Genomic DNA, 23,820 nt, shown 5'->3' on the forward strand with positions numbered 1-23,820 from the left:
TATATGAGGCTAAAGGGGAATACTTACTGTGATGTTGCACTCTATATGATTATATGAAAATATGCTAATGAGTGTAAATATAATGTAACTGGAATATGCTTCATGCAAAAGGTCTCTTGTAAGGTTTCATTAGAAAGCTCATAAACTACTGAGTGTGGTCATCCTATTTGTATAAATGTATCACTCTTGTATCTGGAACTAGAAATATGAAATATAACTCTGAGGTCCTATTGTAATTATGCAAAGTGTGGGCCATTAATGGTGGTTTGGAATCTTGCTGTCTCCCATTAACCAGGACAATTGACTGTAGATAGCTCTGTTTTACTTGTAAGTCTTCCTCTATAAGTGTGTGCTGGCAAGTGGGTAATGAAGTCTTACAGAGACATGTGATCATGTCACCTGAACTGGAATCCATCTTTAACCTGGTGCTTTTCCATTTAGAAGGCTGGGTGGGAACCCAGAGAGGGAAAAAGGATTCCCGCCTTATGCAAAAGATATATATGTGTGTGGAACAGAACAAAGGGGGCTGCAATCATGAGAAATCCCCTAGCTACCACCTGAGCTGGAACAAAGGGCTGTACCAGGGGAAATGATTGTGCCCAGACTAGGAAGGCAACCAGTCTGTGATAGAAGCTTAGTGAAACATCTGAGGGTGAGGTTTTATCTGTAATCACTTTCTTATTGTATTAGGTTTAGACTTGCATGTTTTATTTTATTTTGCTTGGTAATTCACTCTGTTCTGTCTGTTATTAGTTGGAACCACTTAAATCCTACTTTTTGTATTTAATAAAATCACTTTTTATTTATTAATTAACCCAGAGTATGTATTAATACCAGCAAACAGCTGTGCATATCTTTCTCTCAGTGTTAGAGAGGGTGAACAATTTATGAGTTTATCCTGTATAAGCTTTATACCGGGTAAAATTGATTTATTTGGGTTTGGACCCCATTGGGATTGGGCATCTAGGTACTGGAGACAGGAACACTTCTTATGCCGTTTTCAGTTAAGCCTGCAGCTGTTAGGGGATGTGGTTCAGACCTGGGTCTGGGTTTGCAGTAGGCTAGCATGTCTGTCTCAAACCAGGCAGGGAACTGAAGTCCTAAGATGCCAGGGGATATAGGCTCAGGGGTAGTCTCAGCACATCAGTTGACAGTTCCCAAGGGGTTTTCTGTGATCCAACCCATCACATTTACACAGAGATGGGGCAAAGGAGACACATGTTTTTCAATGCTTGTATGGGTAGCCAGATCGCACCTATGTGCCCAGAGCTCCTGGTTCATGGCAACCTAGGGAAATTCATGAAGATGTATATGATGGAATAGTGGGGACTCAGAAGGTGACTTGGGACTGTGTATAGAGACACTATTCGGATGCTATGGTGCTGCTGGAAAAGTTCAATAGATCATTGCCACATACTTCTGTTGGGAGACCCTGCAGCTGACATTAACAAACAAACTGCAAACAGACAACTGCGGGAGGGCCTTCAAGTTTATCACCTTTGGTTGTGGTTTTGTCATGAGGGGAGTTTTAATGAATGTTAGGGGCATAACTGTGCAAAGTTTTTGTTATCCATGAATAGCTTTGTTTGGGGGGCACTTAAGCATTGGTAATGTACTTTAGAAAAAAAGTTCTGTAAGGTTTTTGGAGGGAATTCACACATTTCTTCCACACAATTTCTTCCGCACTGATCAGGTGCTATGAATCATTACTCCAATGGTCTCTAATGGTGACTGTTTGGTAGGAGTGGGGGAGGAAGGGTCATAAATTCACCACTCAGTGTCAGATATTTTGACTGTTAATTAACTTTTGTTTCCTTTGTCTATATGCTCAACGAAGTCTATAACAAAGCCAAAAAGACATTACATTTTTCTTATCTTGTTTTGCATTCTGGTGCTTTGGATTGCAATGGTTATTTCACATCTTAGTTCATTGTAAAGAACCCTGGCTTTGGGTGGGTTTTTTAACATTAGGAAATTCATGGCAGGAGGAGAGATGGGGGTGTGGGAGAGGCAGAATTCACTGCATTTCTTTGACACCACATATCATAATCATGTGCAGTGAGTCCTGCTGACCCATCCCTAATACATGGAAAATATCATGTTGATTATACCTGGAGAGCAAGGTGCACACACAAGTGACGTGAACAGTAACTTACTGGCATACCTACATCGGACTTCTCCTAGCTATGTCAAAGAACAGGTCTTCCAGGGTCTATCTGTGCCTTCCTCTTCTATCTCTGTGGTGTTACTCCTGCCCTACCACCAGAATGGTTTCCCTTTCAGCGTTTGAATGTCCTGCCAAGTCAAATAGAAGAGTAGCATTATACTTCATTTTTCCTTGGAAGGTATCATAATCTCCCCACTTAACACAACTGTGCTGTTGAAGGCCACAATATAGATACTTTTTAGAATCCCAGGAATGCAGCTTTACAGCTTCCTCCCTTCAGATTACTTTTGCAGCCCACAAGGAAAGAGCTAAAGTTAAAAATTATAATATACCTGCATTACTTTTATTTAAATGTTGTAATGTTTACAGTGAATGGATGCATTGCTTGGGCTGGGGATTGGTTCCATCAGGAGTAACATTACCAAGTCATCATTTTATTCTTTAAAGGCTGGCCAACATTTGGAGAACATAACCATTTTCAGGGTACCAGAATAGAAAAAAGAAGTGGCTTTCCAGGCCTGAGGAGGACACGCGCCAAGTATGCCAGAGAAATGTTTCTCCCTATGATCATCCCACTGCACGTTGCTGAGTGGAGGGGCTTGGTGAGCTACAAAGGTGTACCAAGCACATTTGCCCTGACATTAAACCTGAAGAACCAGCTTGAATTTCTGCTACACAAATGTTTGCTGAATTATGCTTACAGGAGTGGATGGCAATTTAAAAGGAAATTGACTGTATATATTCCCATGGAAGAGGACCAGAAAACCACAGAAAACATCCACCTACCCCCAAGCTGCCCCCATCCCACATCACCAGAAAGTCTTTGCCTGTGTGTCCAACAAACAGCATTGAAAGGAGCATGGAACAAAGAGTGACTCCAGAAGTTCATTCTCTTCCCTGAAGTTTTGGATTAACACCACAAGCCAGTCGCCTCTCAGCTGCTAAGGGACGTGGCATTGTGTTTGTGCAACCATTGAAGCAGATGCTTCACTGCCGCCTTCTACCACTTCTCCTGGTTTCTGCAGAGTGGCTTAGTGCAGGGAGAGGACACACCCCAGGGACTGGGAATAGTACAAAACATTTGAAAAGGTCACAGGGAGAAAGGACCACTCTGACTTTCCTTGGACAGCCAAGCAGTTACCTTTTCCCTTCCCATACCTAGGCAGGCCCATACACAAGCCACCAACTGCCCAACCCCTCTTTGCACAGCTCCTGTTCATAAAGAGAGGGAATGATGGAGATAGGGGCAAGAGAGGGGCAGTGTTGGATCTTTCCATAAAGTATCATGAGACTCTGCTTTCCCCACTCAGGCTTTTTAAAAAACACACCCCCTCTTTTCCTCCTTCATCCAGTCCTCCATTTCCCCCTATTTTTGTGGTCCAAGAATTATTGCTGTCAGTGGTTGCCAAGAAATGCACAGACATGGGGCACAGTGATTGTCCATTAATAACCTGTTATAGCTTTGGCTAAACACTTTGCAGTGTTTCATGGCATTTCAATAAGCCGTGTGTTGCTCCATGTCAGGGTGAAGCGGGGGTGTGGTGTGGTGGTGGTGGAGAGGACTGGCTGATCCATGTAGCACCAGAGCAAGAGGGCCTATTGTTGGGGAGGTTGGGGGTCCATTGTGAAACTTCCCAGCATCGATTCTGCTTCCAGCAGTGGCTCTGTCTCCTCAGGCTCTTCAGGGGCATTCCTCAACCTGGTCCTCTGGATAGAGATGCAGAATCACATTTTCCTTTTCCTCCATGTTTCCCAGGGCTTCCTCCAGGAATTTCTCTGAGGTACCCACTGCCTTCTCACCCTGCTCCTTATCAGCATCTCTTTGTATGATAAGACCGGCAGAGTTGAGGAGGGGTTTGTGACTTGGAACTCCATACTCACAGCTCCTAGAAAGCACCAGGTTCAGCTCATCATAGCATGGAGATGTGCTAGGTCCCCTCCTGGAATGATGGTTGGAGTCCTTCACTCTATGGTACAGGATCCTGAGGTACTTCCTGTGCTTGCAGCACTGGGATGAAGTCTGGTGAATGACCACTTCCTCCAGCCTCTGTGAAATCACCTGGTACAGGTGAATGTTTCTGCCAATTCAGGTAAAGGGATGGAGGATGGTGTACTCTGACTACACATTGATCAGCACCCACGTGTGCTCCATCAACCACACTCAATCATCACCTGTACTGACCAATAGACTTCCGCAGAAAATTGTTCTGAAGTGCTCAGCACTGGTTTCTACTACCTCTGGCAAGGGGAATGGTCAGAAACCTTTATACCTTGAGTAAGGGTCAGGCATTAAAGGGATCGGTGCATTATAAGAATGGCCCTGGAGGGTTATCGATACCTATGAGCTGGTACACATCCCTTCCTCCCATCCACACTGCACTGTAAAATTGGTATGGGGCCATGCCACAGAAGACTTGTGTACATATCCACATCCCTCATGCATGCTAGCTTTTGTGCACTACACTGTCCTTCCGGAATGTGCTTCAGGGCTTTAAATGTGGACAATAGGGGGTTATGGCACTAGCACACACATGTAAGCACGTACACTCACAATTGTAGACACACACTAATGAGTATATTTCACTAGCTGCTGCACATTTTGATAACCATAGGACTAATACTCTCCAATTTATCATTATCTTACTTGTAATGAGGTGCCCAGAAATGAATGCATTGTTCCAAGTGTGGTCACACAACTCTGGATAGAGAAGCATTATTACCTTCCTGCTCTGTGACATGATGCCCTGGCTTATGGAGAACAACATTGCACTAACTTGATGTCGTTGTTGTGGCTGACATGCCACATTTCAAACTAAAGTCTAATTTAATGTTCACTTAAATGCTAAATCTCTTTTGGCATGATTGCTCTCTGGGTTTCTCTTTCCAACTGAACATTTGTGTTTCCTATTTTTTTTTCATCTATATCAGCTTTCATTTTTTTCCAAACTCACTTTGTTTACTTATGCCCACATTTCTCATCTCTCTCTTTGTATTATTTTTCTGTCCTCCCTGGTATTTACAACTCCTCCCATTCCAATATTATATTGTCAATTTCATTGATGGGATGTTTAATCCCTCTTTATGTTATTAATGAAGATATTTAATAAGGTCAGACCTAAAGCTACAGGAAAACGGAGGAGACATGATGTGGCAAGTACTTTCCTGCATCTGCCATACTGGGGTCTGCTGTTCATTACAATATGTGCATTAATTGCCTGGGTCCTGGGCACACTCTGTATCCCACAGACCATGCCTCCACAAGGCATGTAGCACAACCATAGTAGACCATCTTTTCTGGTGTTTTGTTGATTCTTCTCTGTTTCTTGTGCAGGAGCAGATTTGGTACATTCTTCCACCATCCTCTAACACAATAGTGCAACATGAAGTGGGATTTAGCCCTTTTTGCTTCATTAATGAGAATCACTGACATTCACAAAGGGAAAATTTAGTAAAAGGCATCTCTTTGTGTCAACAACAGGAAAAGGCATTCATACAGACTCACCCCTGATTTTCAAACTCAGTTAAGATATTAGGGTATTTGAATTACCACATAGGCATCCATAATGCCCACGGTAGACAAACTGGCTGCTCTGAATGTGAAGATGTGGAATTAACTTCTGATATATGCCCATATTTAATAATTGTATTCCCTGTATTCATAAAACAAACAAAACATTAATATGACATAAAATGTTAAAGAATGGGCATATGCTCAAACAGTTGATATGCTATGCATGCAATTAATATTGAAACACTGCATAGGATTATATATTTTGTAGATTGTGTGAACTTGAAAACATGTGAGCTAAGGCTCAGTTGTGAAATGTTCACACCGGGACATGGAGCCCATATAATCTGCATTTGAATACACAAATAGACACACACATACACAAATTTTGATTGTACAAATAGTGAGGCAGCTGCACATCGGTGGAACTATGCAGGTGTAGCAAAAAGTTTGTCAACTAATTGTGGGTGTGATTTAGGAAGATATCTGTGAAAAATTGACCCCAGTATGTCAATTCCCAGTATGTGTCTCCCTAGCAATTTCACGTGAGGGGTTCTTCTATATACCTGTATTTTTACCTAAAAAGTAGAAGACTTTTTTCCAGTTGAATGAGCCTTAATTTCAGCCAATATCAGAAATGAAAGATTTGAAGGAGGAATGCCTCCATTTGAGGCCAAACATGCTTCTTTTTTGGAGAGCAGTTTCTGCTACAGCAGATGTTGCAAATTCCTCTTTGGACCATGGAAACCTCCTGAGAAGTAGCATTACCATGTTGCAGCTGATGCAAGCCTTCATTTCTGCCCTACTCGACTTCATTGAAAGATTTAGACCTATGCATGTTTCTTCTTACTGAAATTTGTTTTGCGGGGATCAAGAGAATACATTAAAATGATTATTTGTGAAGTATTTTCATGACAATAGATTTACAAGAGAAAAAAAGGAGGGTGGGGGACTTCCACAGAATAATTAATCTTTGTGCTGAATAACAATCTCGGGGTTGAAATTGTAATATAAAAAATAAAAAGGCATCACTTAAAGAACAATTTTAAAAATAAATTGAACAGTCCTAATTAGATGCTATATGCTTTAAGTCAGCAATAAGCAGGCGCAGAGCTGCAGAGGATGAACACTCATGCTGTACTAGTTTCTGTTGAATGCTGCCATGCATGCATCTGACAGGAATTCGCAGCAAATCAAATATGTTAAAATATAACAGTCAATATATTAAAGGCAGACAAGCAAGTCAAAACCAAACAGTTGACCATCCAAATTACTCCTAATAAAATGTTAGCACACTAAATCATACATTTCTTATTACTTTATTCAGGATCAGAGAACCTTATGCTCAAATACATTTGTTAGTCTCTAAGGGCTAGTCTACACTTACCAGCCGGGTCGATGCGGTGAGTTCGACTTCTCGGAGTTCGAACTATCGCGTCTAATCTGGACGCGATAGTTCGAACTCCGGAAGCGCCGCAGTCGACTCCGGTACTCCACCACTGCAAAAGGCGGTGGCGGAGTCGACCTTGGAGCTGCGGACTTCGATTCCACGGTGTCTGGACGGGTGAGTAGTTCGAACTAGGGTACTTCGAATTCAGCTACGCTATTCACGTAGCTGAACTTGTGTACCCTAGTTCGACCCCCGCCCTTAGTGTAGACCTGCCCTAAGGTGCCACAGGTACTCCTGTTCTTTTTGCGGATACAGACTAACACAGCTGCTACTCTGAAACCTAGCTAAAGATTGTGGCTTGCTGGCTGGGGAACCATTCTCTTCTGAGTATGCTAAAAAGGGTGGCCACATTTCTAAATACCTATCCTCTTTTTGGTGCTTCTCTTGCGTATAACTTGGTGTGAAAAATTTTCCATTACAAGGGCTGTATTTTGCTATACCACAATTCCATAGGAGAAATCAGATTTTTCCAATAATATACTATACAAAGTCTTGCTGCTAACAATAACAAATACATTAATTTATTATTCTGTTTAAAATGTAGATCCTTTATTGGAGCATTAGGCAAGTGTTCAGGCAATCACTAGGAAGTGAGCATATGGTTGTAAGATCAATCACTTTAATAATTTCCTCACAAAATTCCTGGACACAATCACCACATATGCAAGTATATTTCCTGTTCCCCTCCATCCTTCCAACAGTGTCTCCCTAGTAGCAAAAACATGTATCTTAACTGGAGTCAGATGCCATCGATAGAGCAATAATAAATTTTTTCTTCATGAGCTACACACACTGAAGATGTTTATCCCCTTTCCTACATTGACAGCCACTCATCCAGATCAGCGTCTTTGTCCAAATCTCTCTCTCACCATTTCATCTGGGTTGTTTTCTTATCAACATCTTTGTCAGTCAAAATTGTATATATCTTAGAAATTAAACCTTTTGTTCCAGCTTGCTCCTGGGTCAACTCCTCAAATGTGGCTAAACATATAGATAGAGCCGTTTTATATCCAGATTTCACAGTACAATGTTTGACTCGTAAATATTGTTTGCAGTTTTGTTATAGCCATGTTGGTCCCAAGATGTGAGAGAGAAAAGGTGGGTGAGGTAGTATCTTTTACTGCATACAGATGACAAGCTCTGTGAAGTGCAAAAGCTTGTCTCTTCCAACAGTAATTAGTTCAATAAAAAAATATTGCCTCACCTACCTTGTCTCTCTTGTAAATATTGAATACACAGAATCTTGACATTATTTACATATCTTTATACTATTCCTGTAGAATGATGGAGGAATTATAGATGTTAAAGATGGAAAAGATCTATTAGATCATCCAGTGCACCTCTGTCAATGCAGGATTGTTCCTTCTAGGAAAACTAAAAGTCTTCTCCCACTTTAGAGCTTCCTTCCTGTAACTTTTCCCTTCTCTATTAAAAACATAAACATCATATCTTTTTCAGAGAAAGGAGATTATTTTTTATATTTGATTTGTTTTTAAAAACTCAAAATTCTGCTTGTGACTAATGTTCTATCTGACATTCCAGAGGGAGGAAATCATTACAAAATTATCATTCAATTCTCAAATCACTCAAATACCAGAGATGAGACTCTCACCACTAACAGATTGCATTTTCTGAGAACATCATTAATTGAGATGACTGAATCAAAAAAAAAATTGGTTCCTGCCTAGTGACTAAAGATGAAGGGCCAGCCCTAGCCCCCATTCCACCTGCTTTGTGCTGATTCTGACATTCAAAGGCGGGAGTCCTATTCCTTCTCTTAAGGCTCATTTGTCTGTGTATTGTGGCTGGAGGTGACTGACACATGGTTAAATAGCCTTCCCACCACAGTAGAGTGGATGTTGTTTCAGAAGGGGAGCTATCACCTCCGGAACTCTAACAGCTGTTCACTCAACAACTGCCCTTCTCTGCCTATCCCACACTTACCATGCCCACTTAAGAGCTGGGTGAATAAATGCCCACTCCATGACCATTCCCCCCTTCTCTAACCACTGAGAAATTCCTTCTAACTTTCCAGTAACACCCCTCTCTCACAGTCTTAGCCACAGGACCACAGTTTGCAACCTGAGAGTAGTGGAGGACAGTGTGTAACCTCCCCTCCTCCTAATAATAATTTCCCTCCTGAGACTTTTGCCTAAAAATGTCCCCTTCAGAGCCAGTCCACCTTTGACCATTGCAATTCTGCTCCATTAGAGCAGCTCAGCTTTGGGGGAGCAAAGGGATCATAAAGCCTACATAACTGACTTCCTGAGCGTTCCCCCAATGGTGCAGCAATCCCTGGCTGGTGCAATGATTCTATGCCATCTCCTGCTAGCCGTCAGCATAGGGAATATGGTAGGAAATAGGAGGCATGGTCAGAGCATGCACTCTTGTGATAACAGGCTTCCAAAATGTCTCTTGGGGCAATTATTAGCTGGATATAACTCTAATTTGCATTCAGGATCAGAGAGTGACAAATGTGGCAAAGCTCTATTGCTTCAGTCCTGTGTTAAGTGTATCTTGGCCAGAGGATCTAGACCAATAGGGCTAGTTTGGTAAACCTAAAACAGCCTTGATCTCCAGGGCTTCACCCTCAGAGAGCAGGTCAGAGATGTTAATTAGAGATCCCCACAGCCCAAACCAATGCAGGTTTCTCCATTCCTGCTTCAGTGAGATGGGTAGATGGCTACTTTGGAATATTCTTTTTTCTAAGTATTTTTTACTCCAGAGGAAGGTTAATGTAGAATCATAGAACTGGAAGGGACTTTGAGAGGTCATCTAGTCCAGTCCCCTGCACTCAAGGCAGAACTAAGTATTATCTAGACCATCCCTGACAGGTGTTTGTCCAACCTGCTCTTAAAAATCCCCAATGATGAGATTCCACCACCTCCCTAGGCAATTTATTCTAGTTCTTAACCACTCTGATCGTTAGGAAGTTTTTCCTAATATCCAACCTAAACCTCCCTTGCTGCAATTTAAGCCCATTGTTTCTTGTCCTATCCTCAGAGGTTAAGAAGAACAATTTTCCCCTCCTCCTTTGCCTTATTGTGATTACTGGAAAATGTAAAGGTGTTTTTTAAAGGGATAGTAAGAAGCATTGCTTCTGCACAGCCTTGTAAAGAGGCAGCTGAATGGCAGCATTGCTCTTTAGTAGACATTCTGCAAGGGAAGAGGGTGGGCAGTGCAGAGATGGGGCACAGGAAATCCAGGATTCTACTGGGCTGCAGACAGTGTCTTGTGGACTTACTCAATGTAATCATAGAATATCAGGGTTAGAAGGGACCTCAGGAGGTCATCTAGTCCAACCCACTGCTCAAAGCAGGATTAATCTCCCGACAGATTTTTGCCCCAGCCCTCTAAATGGCCCCCCTGAAGGACTGAACTTACAAGGCTGGGCTTAGCAAGCCAATGCTCAAACCACTGAGCTATCCCTTCCCACCCCCTTACAATGACTATGTAATGATGACTGAATGTTAAAAAAAACAGTGTGACCCAAGGGAAAACATCGTCAGCCTACTATTAGTAAAATAATCACCAAAAGAATTTGGAAAAGTTTTTGAAGATCACCATTCTCTCACTAAAAGTGCATTTTAGATATAGTTATTACAGTTTTTTTTCAGATGAAAGTGGCCCATGTGAAGCACATACTGTATGACTGTTGTTTGGTGACTCAGCCAGAGGCACAGGGATCAAATATATATGTTCTGGATACTTGTTCTCTGTCTATTCAGGACATGAGTTTGGAGTATTATATGTCATATAATGAAAAGGCAGAAGGATTTAACTCACTTGAGTAATCCTATTTCCAAACGTCATTATCAGTAACTTCACAGCTGCTGTATGGCTTGCTTATTAAACTAAAAATTAAGAAGAGAAATCTGTTGATGTCAGATTTATTCAGTGTGTGGAGGATTACCACCCCACATCTCTGGGTAACTTGGAGTGGGAGGATGGCTTTAACAGAAGGTTAGAGTTTGACCATTATATAGCTTTTATTGCTTGTCACACTGCATTTTAGATTTGGCTAATGCAAGGGATTTTTCAGTTATTTTCAGAACTGCCAATGAGTTGAGATGTTTAAACAGTTTCTTTCCATTAGTCTCATGTTTATTCCAGCTACTCCTTCCTTTATCCAGTTCTCTGAGTTTCCAGTTCATCTTTACCCAGAAGAGGTCTTAAATACTTAAATGCTTAAATACTTTGCTCAAGTGGGGCTTGTGTCACCACTGATGTACTCATTTTGTCCCTTCATTACTACATATATGTAGGGGATTACAGATCAGTCAGCTTAACTTCTGTACCCGGAAAGATAATGGAGCAAATATTTAAGCAATGAAGTTGCAAACACCTAGAAGATAATAAGATGATAAATAAGAGTCAGCATGGATTTGTCAAGAACAAATCATGTCAAACCAACCTGATAGCTTTCTTTGACAGACTAACAAGCCTTGTGGATGCGGGGGAAGCGTTAGATGTGGTATATCTTGACTTTAGTAAGGCTTTTGATACTATATTGCATGACTTTCTCATAAACAAACTAGGGAAATACAACCTAGATGGAGCCACTATAAGGTGGGGGCATAACTGGTTGGAAAATCATTCCCAGAGAGTAGTTATCAGTGGTTCATAGTCATGCTGGAAGGGCATAACAAGTCGGGTCCCACAGGGATCGGTTCTGGGTCCGGTTCTGTTCAATATCGTCTGTTCAATTATCTAAATTAATGATTTAGATAATGGCATAGAGAGTACACTTATAAAGTTTGCAGATGATACAAAGCTGGGAGAGGTAGCAAGTGCTTTGGAGGATAGGATTAAAATTAAAAATGATTTGGACAAACTGGAGAAATGGTCTGAAGTAAATAGGATGAAATTCAATAAGGACAAATGTAAAGTACTGCACAAGAAGGAACAATCAGTTGAACACATACAAAATGGGAAACGACTGCCTAGGAATGAGTACTGTGGAAAGGGATCTGGGCAGGGCCGGTGCAACCATTTAGGCGACCTAGGCGGTCACCTAGGGCACTGGGATTTGGGGGGCGCCATTTGCTTCGGCAGCAACCGCGGCGGCCGGATCTTTGGCCGCCCCGGTCGCTGCCGGCATTTGGGTGGAGGGAGCTGGGGCAGGGGAGCGCGGGGAGGGCCGCCTACAGCAAGTAAGGGAGGGGGGGGAGGTGCGGCACACAGGGCAACTCCCCGCCCCAGCTCACCTCTGCCACACCTCTTCCCCGAGCACGCCGTGGCTGCTTCACTTCTCCCGCCTCCCAGGCTTGCAGCGCCTAAGCTGATTGGGGCACCTCACGGCGGACAGGGGGAACTGATGCAGGGGGGTCAAGGCGGGAGCACGGGGAGGCGCAAGGTGGAAGTTTCGCCTAGGGCGCGAAACATCCTTGCACCAGCCCTGGATCTGGGGGGTCATAGTGGATCACAAGCTAAATATGAGTCAACAGCATAACACTGTTTCAAAAAAAGCAAACATCATTCTGGAATGTATTAGCAGGAGTATTGTAAGCAAGACACGAGAAGTAATTATTTCGCTCTATTTCCACGATGATTAGATATCAGCTAGAGTATTGTGTCCAGTTCTGGGTGCCACATTTCAGGAAAGCTGTGGACAGATTGGAGAAAGTCTAAAAAAGAGCAACAAAAATGATTGAAGGTCTAGAAAACATGACCTATGAGGGAAGATTGAAAAAATTGGGGTTGTTTAGTCTGGAGAAGAGAAGACTGAGAGGGGACATGATAACAGTTTTCAGGTACATAAAAGGTTGAAACATACATGGTTTACAGTAGTAAATATTGTCTGTATACTTTCAATGGTGGATTTCAGTACAGTGGAGGTGGTGGCTGCCCATCTTATCCCATGTGGTTCACCAGCATCTGCACAATCTAAGCTATAATATAAGTACTCAGATATATTTTTTAATTTTATGTTGTAACCCTTATGGTTGTGAAAGGAAATCTCCCAAACATGAATTGAGTTCAAAGAGGTGTTGTGTGTGGTCTGCTGCAGGGAGAGAACCTGCAATAATAGTGACAATATCTCACAGGGGTGTTTACTCTGAGAGGGCTGTTTCTGGAGGACAATTTAAATGTTCCCCTTGTTAACAGTGTATTTTACAGACAGAGGCTTAAGGAGGAGGGGAGAACATGAACCTGCCTCTTCAAATGGAGACATCAATATAGGAAACTGATGTGATTTGCAGAGATCCAGAAGCCTTATCTATACTAGGGCTTTTGATCCTGTTGTAATTTGAGTTAATTGATTTAATTTAAGTTAACTAACACAACTGTAAATACTAATCTAGACACTAAATAAATGTTTGTTCCAGGTCATGGTTCACTGTAGACTCAGGTAATCCATGATCAAGGAGAAATATTTGTGTTCTGGAACAAATATATGTGGCATGTCCATGAAATGAATGCATAGCCCATCTGATCTCCTGTGGCCTTAACTAATGCACTGACAGAGTCAACAAGGACAAGTGCAGAGTCCTGCACTTAGGACAGAAGAATCCCATGCACTGATACAGACTAGGGACCCGACCGCTGGGTAGGGCAGTTTCAAAAAAAAAGGACCTAGGGGTTGGTGGACAAAAAGCTGAATGAGTCAACAGTGTGCCTTTGTGCCCAAGAGAAGGCTAATGGCATTTGGTATAGTATAAGGGCAGGCATTAGCAGCAGATGGGGATCATTCATTTCCCCCAGCAGCTCTGTGAGGCCAGGTGAGGAGAGGAGTTGTGTCCAGTTCAGTTTTTACACTACAAGAAGGATGATGATAAATTGGAGAGAGTCGAGAGAGGGCAAAAAAAAACAAAGGGGGCTGGAGAGAGGAGCACATGGAGGGAGAGGAGGAGATGGGGATGTTTAGTCTGAGAGAGAGAGAAGAGAAGAGGGAGGGGGGATTTGACTACCTGAAAGGGAACTCCAAGAGGGGTTTCCAAAGAGGATGGATCTAGACTGTTCTCAGAGAAGAGAAGATGAAGAATGTGTAAAGGAGAGGAGGGAGGTTGGTAGGGTGGGTTAAAGATAAAATTTTTATAGTAGGGTGTGAAAGAAAAGGGTGGGGGTGTGAGGGGAGGTAGTGGAATCTCCTTCCTTATCTTTTTTTTAAGGTTTTTAAGTCAGAAGCCCTGGCTGGGATGATTTGATTGGGTTTGGTTTCCTGAGTTGCAGTGGGTTGGACACCTATGAGAACTTCTGAGTCTCTCTAACCCCCTTCTATCTATCTAATACACAGAACTGAACAGTAGAAGAAAGGCAGAAGCAAAGGGGACAAAAGGGAGGAATGATTTGAAGAAGTAGAAAAGGAGAAAGGAGTTTTTGAGGGTTAGGGAACAAAGGAGGGCAGCAGGCAGGGGAATAATAGGAGTCTGGACTGATGGACCTCTCCACAGCTTTTGATACTGTAGACCACAAGTATCAGAGGGGTAGCCGTGTTAGTCTGGATCTGTAAAAGCAGCAAAGAGTCCTGTGGCACCTTATAGACTAACAGATGTATTGGAGCATGAGCTTTCATGGGTGAATACCCACTTCGTCAGATGTATGTAGACCACAAGGTACTGTTACCCTTCCTACAAGACATAGCAAGAACAGATGACCAAGCACTACAGTGGCTCCAGGTGCTCCTCTCCAACAGAAATCAGAGTGGTGATGGGTCACTGCTCCTCCTCTCTGAAGGACCTCACCTGCTGGGTCCAGCAGGGATCTATATTATCCCTGCTTCTCTTCAGTGTGTATCCGAAACCACTGGGAGAAAGTGTGAGATGCCATGGCCTCAGCTGCAAACAATATGGCAGTGACATCCAATTCTCAGTTGATGCAACCACCACCACTATCAACAAGTCAGAATGCCTACAGGAAATTAGTTGTTGAATGAAGCGCTAAACCCGGGCACAAGTGAAGTGATATTGGTTGGGAGGGGAAACATTTTGAAGAACTAGCTGAGACATTGTCTTCATCTTCCACTGAAGACGTACAGCCCTATTTGTCAGAGTGGGGCAAAGCCACATGATCCTGGCCAGATAACACTGGTACCTAAAAATGCCTTCATTCAGTTCCAGCACACTAGGAAACTATGTTCCTCCTGGGAAAGAACCTAGCCAAAGTGATTAATGTATTTGTCACCCCTAGGCTGGATTACTGTAGTTCACTGAATCTGAAGCTAAATGTGAAGATGATACACACCTTCTCTGTGGCATAGGCTACCGTGAGCACATCAGTCCTGGGCTCAAGTCCCTCCACGGGCTTCTTATGCCACTTTAAGGTCTTGGAGCCACATTTTGGATCCAGCTATGGAACAAACTTCTAGAGAACTCAGGCAAATATGGATCTGACCATTTTAAGGAAACTACAAAACCTTCCTCTGAATAAAAGTGTTTCTGTGATATGAATAGCGCTCACAACACTGACACCCCTTCTACACACTAAACCCCTTCCCATCAAAATAGAGATAATAATATCTAAAAGATTAAAACCAAAAACCTTCCCTCTAAACAGATTTTTTTATCCCAAAGGAAAAGAAGTCCACTATGGACTTCACTATTACTATTAATTTTGTGTGCAAGGCACTCAGATACTACCATGTTGGGTGCAGGATAAAACCTAAGATAGATGGGTAGTCATCCTCCTCCTTGTCATTCTGGAAAGCTGAGAGGTTGTGTGAGCAAACACACTTCCATTTTTAGAGAATTGCTTTTCCTTTTCCCCAACCAAGATTTACTAAAGACTTCATTATTTCTTCCATTTGTGGAAGCTTTACTCATGCAGCAAAATGACAGATTTGAAGCTTACAATAAAATTGCCTCAGTTTTATTTCTGTGCAGACTGTATTTCAGCCAGTTCAAATCCTGTGAGCTTGAACAATTAGTTACCTTCTATTTAACATATTTACTTGATGATAAACACCAGGTATCTATTGACTATCTGCAACAGAGAAAATACTGGCTAGGAAAGGCAGTCATAACCTATACCGTTACTGAAACTATGGATCACTGTTGCTTAGTTAAAAGCCTATCGATCCAATACCTTGACTAAGGACCATTTGAATGAACTAGTGTTAAAGTTTATTGACTCAGAGTTAACCTAAGACACTGACAGATTCATAGAAAAGACAATGGGCTGCTTTGCAAGATAGCTAACATCTCAGAAATTATTGACTATGTGAAGCATAAAAATTGTGTATTTCACTGTTTTTTCTAAAAGATGGAGCTGATTTGCATAATGAACTTTTGCATAATATCACTTGCTTACATCCCGATTGTCCACACTCCCTCTGTCCCAACTGCAAAATCCTACTGTTACTGAATACTTTAGATTCTGACCTTTCATCCTACTGTTCGCTAACTGCTTGCTTCTACCATTTGCTATTCATTATTTGTGTTGTGTGGTTAGTCATTGAAATCACTTTATATTGTTTCTTACTGGGGACAGAATGACTGTGAAACAGCACAACAGTGAATAACACAATTTCAGTACAAAGTGGCATTGGAGTAGCCATGAAACTCTCAGGATTCATGAATGTTGTCACAAATACCCATGAATCCTTATGAATTTAACTTTTTCACAAAAATATATATTTTTCTATTTGATTAGTTTACTCACAGAAATGCAAGCTTAATGAAATGAGCATTGATGGTTCAATAAAAATTGATGTGAGGTTAGTTACTGAATTTTTTTTAAAACTCATACAGCTCTAGATATAGGCCCTATATATTTTACATGCAAAAGCAGTGAATTCATATCTCAGATCCACGTGTTCTTCATTGCAGGGGGGCAAGGAAAATTTAAAGACTGATTTCCATTCCATTTCTTATACCAGATTTCCAGCTCATTTATTTTCTCTTACACTTAGGAAGGAAATTATGAGTTACAAATTTTGGAAGCCTTACAGATCTGCTGCAAACTCTGTAGGTGGGTCTAAGTTCTTTCTGGGGACCAGAACGACAATATATACTTTTCTGATTTAAAACATCACTCTGGCTTCCAGTAAAAACAACTATTATGCTAGTGTCAACTTTGTATTGTAAGAATTATTCACAAATGAGGCATTATAAAACAGCTCAGACTGACTGAAGGAAAATGATAGATTTACTGAAAAAAAAAATCAAAGCCAGTCACACACAAAAGAATATGAATAAATATAATGTAGTTTTGTCTTTCTATTATTTTTTTCCAAATCCTGAACACTGTAATCGAGTGACACTTAAGTCCATTTCTAAAATGCCTTGCACTCCATTTAGTCATTTATATTTGTGCAAAGTATGAGGCAACATTGGTGTAAAATACTAATATTCTGATGTGACAGGAGTTTTACACCAATTTTGTACTTGTGTAAATGACTACATCAGGTTCAAGATACTGGTCAATCAGCCCCAGAGTGCATTGTAAATTAGGAACAAATACTGTAAACACTCTGTGCTTTTTTTTATGCATGTGAACAGTTCCAAGGACTTAAGAGTGTGCATAAGTGTTTCCAGATCATGACTTTACACTGCGATCACTTCAGAGCAGGGACTGGCCCTTATTATATTTTGCATAGGTCCTGGCACAATGGGGCCATGATCTAATTAGGACATCTGGAAGGCACGGTGACACAAATAATAATGATTTCCTTTGAAAAATTCCATGTTTGTATTCAAAGAAAATATCTGTGCTAACTTCAAAGTAACTGTACTGTAAAAATTAATCAATAAAGTCAGATTTTGAGCAGCCAAATGGAGACGCAAAAGGACTGAGGGGGAAATACATTTACTGAGCAATATAACCAGTGAAAGAGTATGAATAAAATTACAAAACATAATCTTCTTTTAAATGTAAATACTTTTTTAAAAATCCTAATTGCATACATGTTGTTTTTCAATTTATGAAGGCCCAATTTGTTTCTGAAATTCAGGAATGTTATATCCCATAAGCCCTTCCCTCAAACTGTAAGCTAGGGGAGACAACTGTATAGATTTAGAAAAATTCCCTTACAATCGTATTTGTTCTTGAAATCAACAGTAACCTGTTAGCTGTAAATTGTGACTTAGTATCAGTGAAGGACTGTACAATACAATAATTTGTTTCAAGAATCAATCCGAGCCAAATTATTATATTCTAGGCATATAACAAGCTCCAAGGACTGAGGAAAGACATCCTTTAAAACAAGAGGGCTCCAATAGAGGGAAATTAGATGCTATAGGCACTACACAGTAATATGTTTAGGATTATATATTTCATGATAACTACTGTGGCAAAGAACCTATTTCTCCTCAGCTGGCTCAGTCCCTTTTTGCCTTGGAGACACAGGCTTGGGCAAAGTAAAAGCCTTCCCAGTCACGCAGGGTCTGGCTGATCCTCCTCTCAGGGCTAGTCTACACTTACCAGCTGGGTCGACGCGGTGAGTTCGACTTCTCGGAGTTCGAACTATTACGTCTAATCTGGACGCGATAGTTCGAACTCCGGGACGAGCCGGCGTACTCCACTGCAACAAAGGCAGGCGCAGTGTGGGCCCGGAGCCGCGGCTGACGGCGCTCATGGATTCCGCGGCGAGTGAGTAGAACTAGTTCGAACTAGGATTCAGCTATTCTCAGCTCGCTGAACTGCTAACTTGCGTCTTTTGCCCCCCGCTTTAGTGTAGCCTCAGTCAGCCCCTTGCTGTTTTACTCCCCTTCCGGGGACAGAGTGCAGTCTTCCTTGCTGGAAGAGGGCAGAGCCTTGCTGCACCTATTTGCTGGCAGCTTCTCTCACTCCCCCCCCTGTTTCCCTGCCAGGGAGGGTTTAAAAAGGTCACCAGCAATTGGGGCCAGCTGAACCAAATTAGTTCCCTGATAACCCCTGTTCCAGCTGAACCTAATTTCTCACAGCTGTTTCTCCTCAATGGATAGGGAGAAGCCTTTTAATCCCCCTGGGACTAATTCCTACCCCCCCCCTTGTAGCCATTTGGCCTGGGTTTGCCACATATCGCCCCCCCCCCCCCGCTCAACACTACGGGGTTGGGCTACTTGGGTCGGAAAGCAGTGCACCCTCGACAGGCCATCTGCATTGCCATGTTGGGTTCCAGACCTATGTCGTACTTTGAAGTGGAAGGGTTGAAGCGACAGAAACCATCTTGTTACCCTCGCATTTTTGTCCTTGTTTTGGTGCATCCACTGCAAAGGGGCATGGTCCGTCACCAGGGTAAACTGCCGCCCAAGTAGATAGTAGCGGAGGCTTTCTATGGCCCACTTTACTGCCAGGCATTCCTTCTCCACTATGGCGTATTTCCGTTCCCTAGGTAGGCGCTTCCTACTGAGGAAGAGGATGGGGTGTTCGTCATCTCCAACCATTTGTGAAAGCACTGCCCCCAGCCCTACTTCAGAGGCATCCGTTTGTAGGATAAACTCCTTCCCCCAGTCCAGAGCTACTAGTACGGGGTCTGTGCAAAGGGCCGTCCTCAGATCGGCAAAAGCGGCTTCTGCTGCAGCAGACCATTTTACTATGTCTGGGCCCCGAGCTTTGGTTATGTCTGTTAATGGGCATGCCCTGGTGGCGAAGTGGGGAATGAACCGTCTATAGTACCCCACTAGTCCCAGGAATGCTCTGACCTGTTTTTTCCGGAGTGGTCGGGGCCACTTCTGTATCGCTTCTAACTTATTGAGTTGGGGCTTCACCACGCCCCTCCCCACTATATACCCAAGGTACTTGGCCTCAGCTAACCCGATTGAACATTTGGACGGATTTGCAGTCAGTCCTGCCTTCCTCAGGGTGTCCAGGACTGCTTCTACCTTCTCCACGTGCATCTCCCAGTCGGGGCTATAGATAATGACGTCGTCGAGATAGGCTGCCGCGTACTTTCCATGGGGTCATAACAGTTTGTCCATTAGCCGTTGGAAGGTAGTGGGAGCCCCATGCAACCCAAAGGGGAGAACCGTGTACTGATATAGTCCTTCTGGAGTTGCAAAGGCCGTCTTCTCCTTGTCGGCCTTGGCCAGGGGGATCTGCCAATAACCCTTGGTAAGGTCAAGGGTAGACATAAACCGTGCCTTTCCCAATCGGTCAATCAGCTCATCTATCCTGGGTATAGGGTATGCATCGAATCGGGACACCTCATTCAGCTTGCGGAAGTCATTGCAGAACCTCGTACTGCCGTCCGGCTTAGGCACTAAAACCATGGGACTGGACCATTGACTATGAGATTCTTCGATGACTCCTAAGGCCAGCATCTTCCTGACCTCTCTCCTAATCTCTTCTCTTTTGGCCTCCGGGATCCGGTATGGCTTGATGTTCACCTTCACTCCGGGCTCTGTGAAGATGTGATGGTGAACCTCAGTCGTCCTGCCTGGTTTTTCCGAGAACACGTCCTGGTTGCGTTCTATCAGGCTGATCACTTCTGACCGTTGTTCCGGAGTTAACTCCGAGGATATTCCCACCAGGTTGGGCTGGTTGCTTGTAGGGGATGGTGCCCCCAGCGCAACCACCGGAGCTTCTCTATCCTGCCACGGTTTCAACAGATTTACATGGTAGATCTGCTCCAGCTTCCGGCGACCTGGCTGTCGGACCTTATAGTCGACTTCTCCTATAGCTTCTATTACCTCATATGGCCCCTGCCACCTGGCCAGGAGCTTGCTCTCGGCTGTGGGTATGAGCACCATCACCTGGTCCCCTACCTGGAACTTCCGGGTCCTCGCTTGACGATTGTAGTATGTCCGTTGTGCCCCTTGGGCCTTCTCCATGTGTTCGCGCACAAGGGGAGCGACTCGGGCTATTCTGTCTTTCATCTCCAGCACATGTTCCACAACGTTTCTCCCCAGGTTCGGCTGTTCTTCTCAGTCTTCTTTAACCAGGTCCAGTATGCCCCTGGGGTGGCGACCATATAACAGCTCGAAGGGGGAGAATCCAGTGGAAGCCTGAGGAACCTCCCGTACAGCAAACAGTACATAAGGCAGCAGGGCGTCCCAGTCTTTCCCGTCATGACTAATCACTTTCCGTAACATGTTTTTCAATGTCCTATTAAAACATTCGACAAGGCCGTCGGTCTGGGGATGATAGACCGACGTTCTAAGGGTTCGTATATGGAGCATGGTACATAGGTCCTTCATCAGTTTAGACACAAAGGGGGTCCATTGGTCCGTCAGGATCTCCTTAGGTATTCCTACTCTGGAAAAAATTTGGACCAATTCTTTGGCTATGGTCTTGGACATGGTATTCCGTAGGGGTACGGCCTCGGGGTACTGGGTGGCATAATCTAGCACTACCACAATGTACTGATGGCCCCGGACTGACTTCTCCAATGGCCCTACAATGTCCATAGCTATTCGCTCAAATGGAACCTCGATAATTGGCAGAGGTACCAGAGGGGCCCTTAAGTATGGTCGGGGCCCATGTATCTGGCATTCCAGACAGGAGGTACAATATCGCCGGACGGCCGCATAAATGCCAGGCCGAAAAAACCTCTGTAGGATCCGATCAAGGGTCTTATCTACCCCTAGATGGGCCCCGAACTGTGACTGATGACTGTGGGCCAGATCCATTACCGCCCTCTGATGCTTTCGGGGGACCAAGAGTTGTTCTACAACTTGCTCTTGGACCCGGACTACTCTATATAGCAGATCTTTCTTAATCACGTAATATGGCCCGGGGCCCTTAACTCTCCCCTCCACTGGGACCCCATTTACCTCGACTACTTCCCTATGAATATTGTGGTATATGGGATCATTGGCCTGATCCTGACCAAAATTCCCACGTGCGGTCCCCATTTGACCAAATTCTGGGGGGTCTACCTCCCTCTCCCCTTCGGGGACAGCCCCTGGGGAACCAGGCCCAACGATAGGGTTGTTGATGGCCAACCCAGTCCCGCTGTCAGCCGAGCCCCTTCTTTCCCCGGCCAGCGTAGACTTCTGGTACTGGGTCAGGATCCTCGTCCCCCTCCTTTTATCCGCCCTCCGTTCCCTCCGAGTCTTCCTGGGCTTCCCCGGCGGGGAGAACAAATCCTTGCTAAACTCATGGAAGACTGGGGAAGGGTATCTATCTGGACCACCCCTTGGGTCCCAGGGTCATTATTTTCTTCTACCTCGTCCCTGGGGAGTAGGCCATCAAACCCCGGGAAATCTCGTCCGATAAGGACAGGGTAAGGGAGTTTCGGAACTACTCCCACCGTCAACTTAGTGGGGTTTCCAAGAACTTCTATGCTTACGGGGATGGTTGGGTAATAGTTGACATCCCCGTGCACACAGGATATTCCCGAGCGTTTGGCCCGGGATAATTGGTCCTGCCTGACCAGCTTCCCCGAGACTAATGTGACTGCACTTCCCGAGTCAATTAATGCCGTGGTCTCTATACCTGTGACGGGTCTGGTACCCCAGCACCCCCTGGTGGCAGGGGCGAGCTGGAGCCTAGCGCTGCGCCACTCCCTTGTTCTTCAGCCTGCCCCTGGTAACCGGCATATTATGGCCTACTGGTCAGAGTTCACATAAACACCCCCTCTCGGAGCGGGGTAGCACGGCCTAGCGGCCCGAGTCCATAGACACCCCTTCGAAGCGGGGTAACACGGCCTAGTGGCTGGAGTCCAACAACCCCCCGCTCGGCGGGGATCCGCCCACAACACGCCGAGCGGTACTGCAGATTTAAGGCTGTCAGTCTCGACAATCCCCTGGGTCACTTCCTACCCTGTCTAGCCGGACGTCGGCGTTGTGGGAGCGGTTCCCCTGTAGGTCCCTCCCAGCAGGCGTCCCACCCCCCCCTCGGGGTCTCCGGTACGGCCTCTGCTCGGCTGATGCCCCGGTCCAGGCGCACTGGCTCTCCTCCTGCAGGAGCTGACGGTCTGCGTCCTTCTCCCCCGGTGGTCAGCCCCGACTGAGCAGACCTGCAGGCTTTTATACCGGTCTGCCAGTTGGAGCATGCCCAGCAGACCTTCCTGGGCGTGGCTTCCTCTGCTATCAAAGAAGTGTTAACCCCCGCTGTACCAGTGTGGGGCTGTCCCGCCCCGTCACACACCCTCCCCCTTAAGACAGCCGTCGGGGCCGGCTGACCCTTGACTCCCTCCTCCCCCTCCTCCTTCCCGATTCGGGAGAAGAAGTCCGTGTTCCCATGAGCCTTGCCTGGACGATGTGACACACGGAAGGCGTAGGGTTGGAGGGATAGGTACCACCGCATGATCCGGTTATTCGTCTCCTTCATACTATTGATCCATCGGAGGGGCGCGTGGTCATTCACTAAGGAGAAGTGGTTCCCTAATAGATAGTACCTTAGTGCTTCGACCACCCACTTCACTGCCAAGGCCTCGCGTTCAATGGTGGAGTACCGGGTTTCGCGGGGGAACAGCTTGCGGCTAAGGTACAAGACCGGGTGTTCTTCTTTCCTACCTCTTGTGACAGTACGGCCCCCAGTCCCACCTCAGAGGCATCTGTCTGTAGGATGAAGGTTTTTGAAAAATCCGGTTGTACTAGTACCGGTTCTCGTGTTAATTGTTCGCTCAGGGCGCGAAAGGCTTTTTCGCAGTCCTCCGTCCAGCGTACCTTCTGGGGTTGCGAACTGCATGTCAACTCCGTCAGGGGGGCAGCAAGTGTGGCGAAGTTAGGCACGAACCGCCGATAGTACCTGGCCAGCCCCAAGAACTGCCGGACTTGCCTCTTGGTCGTGGGCGTAGGGCATGTCCTTAGAGCTTCTACTTTGTCTACGAGGGGGCGGATCTTCCCCCGGCCAACCGTGTAGCCCAGGTAAGTCACCTCCTTCTGGCCC

The 23,820-nt window shown here is 44.6% G+C and overlaps 1 long non-coding RNA gene across 3 annotated transcripts in view; it reads right to left on the reverse strand.

Annotated features, from left to right (window-relative positions):
- The window catches only part of LOC120392056, a 62,322-nt gene that overhangs the window by 15,330 nt on the left and 23,172 nt on the right, over nt 1-23,820 (reverse strand). The window contains exon 3 of one of the 3 annotated variants that reach the window (XR_005591573.1): nt 2,169-2,295. This is a non-coding gene — a long non-coding RNA (uncharacterized LOC120392056). Of the gene's footprint in view, nt 1-2,156; nt 2,296-23,820 lie in introns of all 3 variants that reach the window. The other 2 variants (XR_005591574.1, XR_005591575.1) reach the window with 2 other exon arrangements.

The sequence above is a fragment of the Mauremys reevesii genome, linkage group 1 (assembly GCF_016161935.1).
Source record: "Mauremys reevesii isolate NIE-2019 linkage group 1, ASM1616193v1, whole genome shotgun sequence".
NCBI classification, from domain to species: Eukaryota; Metazoa; Chordata; order Testudines; family Geoemydidae; genus Mauremys; species Mauremys reevesii.